Here is a 2,500-nt window from a genome sequence, read left to right on the forward strand (position 1 = left end):
GTACTGAATGATACATCGTGGCACATGTGTGACCGCACAACGACTGCGCCCAAAAACGGCGGACCATACAGTGCAAATATTGTGCACGCAGCTACGTGTCGTCTCCCTATGAGAGCTGGATTGCAGTGTGGTACGCCATAGAGACGTGTGGGAGGAACGGACGCCGTGGATGGCGATCAGCATGAGCTGTCTGTTGATGTATTCGGACCTAGTCGTCTCTCCTCACACACCGTGATGGCATGGTGCACCGCGTTCCATATCTGCGACATGCTACAGAGGCCGGTTGACAGTCGTTCGAGCAATGGACATCGCATACGTACGGGGGCCACCTTCCACGTATTGTCTAGGCGTGCACATTTTGTTGCGTGTATGTGGGCAGACGTAGTGTGGCGTGACACCTGACACAGGCATGCAATAATCGTTGAAGTTGCAAATGGCGATGGACGCCTGCGTTTTCTGGTGAAGTTACGCAAATGAACAAATGGTAACCTGTTGTGGTGCGGTTGTTCTCGCTAGGGGTGAATCGGTGATGGCGACGATAGGTTGAGGTACTAACCGGTTGTTCCAGCGATACCCACCATGCCGACGAAACTGAACGGCATCTGGGTGTGAAGCGATACGCGGCGGTGGCTGGGTGGGACCGTCCCCGGCCGGTGAGGGGGCGCCTCCCGGCGTGCTGGCCGCGCGGTGCGTGGGCGCACGCGCTACAGCCGGCTGGTGGGGGCGGCCAGTGGCAGGCGCGCCGGCCGACGGACGCGGCAGGCGTCGCAGCTGCGCGCCGGCGCACCCTGCGCGCGGCGCCGTGCGGCCAAAGTAGGTCCTCGCGGGCCCGGTGCGAAGCGCGGTGGACATCTTCAGTGTGCTGGTCCGATTGAGGACTGTGTGCGTTGAGGATGCGCCGCCGCCCGGCGCTCGGCGCCGCGACGCCGTCTGCTGCTCGGTCGCCCCAGCGGTTCTCGCTGGTGGTTTGTATCGCAGCTGTGCGGATGTGTTGGCGCGTGCGCTGTGCTGGGAGAGTTCGCTTCGGCACCCAAGTGGGGCTTTTGTCCTTCTGTGGCGCTGGCGTTGGAGCTGCCGGTCACCGTAGGTGGCGCGTGTTGTCTCCCGCCGGCAATGCCACGACAGCACGCTCCCGGGCCTCTGTCGGCAGCGGCAAGCTCAGTTGGGAGCACGGGTGGTCGCACCGAAAGCGTCTACTCGCCTAACTCCGGGCGATTGCGCCTCTCTCGAACCCGACCAAGTACTTGGGACGGCGCTGCGCGCCGCCGGGACCTGAGAGGGTTTCGAGGTGTATTGTGCAGGGGAGCTCAGCCTCCTCCTGTTTGCAGAATGATTGAGCGGACGCTTGCGTGTTCGCGCGGGCCCCCGGGACACACTCCCGGGCGGCCGGCTGCTCAGCTCTAGTTGACGCAGCTCCCTGGTTGATCCTGCCAGTAGTCATATGCTTGTCTCAAAGATTAAGCCATGCATGTCTCAGTACAAGCCGCATTAAGGTGAAACCGCGAATGGCTCATTAAATCAGTTATGGTTCCTTAGATCGTACCCACGTTACTTGGATAACTGTGGTAATTCTAGAGCTAATACATGCAAACAGAGTCCCGACCAGAGATGGAAGGGACGCTTTTATTAGATCAAAACCAATCGGTCGGCTCGTCCGGTCCGTTTGCCTTGGTGACTCTGAATAACTTTGGGCTGATCGCACGGTCCTCGTACCGGCGACGCATCTTTCAAATGTCTGCCTTATCAACTGTCGATGGTAGGTTCTGCGCCTACCATGGTTGTAACGGGTAACGGGGAATCAGGGTTCGATTCCGGAGAGGGAGCCTGAGAAACGGCTACCACATCCAAGGAAGGCAGCAGGCGCGCAAATTACCCACTCCCGGCACGGGGAGGTAGTGACGAAAAATAACGATACGGGACTCATCCGAGGCCCCGTAATCGGAATGAGTACACTTTAAATCCTTTAACGAGTATCTATTGGAGGGCAAGTCTGGTGCCAGCAGCCGCGGTAATTCCAGCTCCAATAGCGTATATTAAAGTTGTTGCGGTTAAAAAGCTCGTAGTTGGATTTGTGTCCCACGCTGTTGGTTCACCGCCCGTCGGTGTTTAACTGGCATGTATCGTGGGACGTCCTGCCGGTGGGGCGAGCTGAAGGCGTGCGACCGCCTCGTGCGTGCTCGTGCGTCCCGAGGCGGACCCCGTTGAAATCCTACCAGGGTGCTCTTTATTGAGTGTCTCGGTGGGCCGGCACGTTTACTTTGAACAAATTAGAGTGCTTAAAGCAGGCAAGCCCGCCTGAATACTGTGTGCATGGAATAATGGAATAGGACCTCGGTTCTATTTTGTTGGTTTTCGGAACCCGAGGTAATGATTAATAGGGACAGGCGGGGGCATTCGTATTGCGACGTTAGAGGTGAAATTCTTGGATCGTCGCAAGACGAACAGAAGCGAAAGCATTTGCCAAGTATGTTTTCATTAATCAAGAACGAAAGTTAGAGGT

The 2,500-nt window shown here is 57.5% G+C and overlaps 1 non-coding gene across 1 annotated transcript in view; it reads left to right on the top strand.

Moving 5' to 3' along the window:
• The first annotated feature begins 1,414 nt into the window (after positions 1-1,414).
• Positions 1,415-2,500, top strand: part of LOC124770924 — a 1,909-nt gene continuing 823 nt past the window's right edge. The window contains exon 1 of the ribosomal RNA XR_007013243.1: positions 1,415-2,500. This exon is cut by the window's right edge and continues 823 nt beyond it. This is a non-coding gene — a ribosomal RNA (small subunit ribosomal RNA).

The sequence above is a fragment of the Schistocerca piceifrons genome, unplaced genomic scaffold, assembly GCF_021461385.2.
Source record: "Schistocerca piceifrons isolate TAMUIC-IGC-003096 unplaced genomic scaffold, iqSchPice1.1 HiC_scaffold_84, whole genome shotgun sequence".
In the NCBI taxonomy this organism is placed as follows: Eukaryota; Metazoa; Arthropoda; class Insecta; order Orthoptera; family Acrididae; genus Schistocerca; species Schistocerca piceifrons.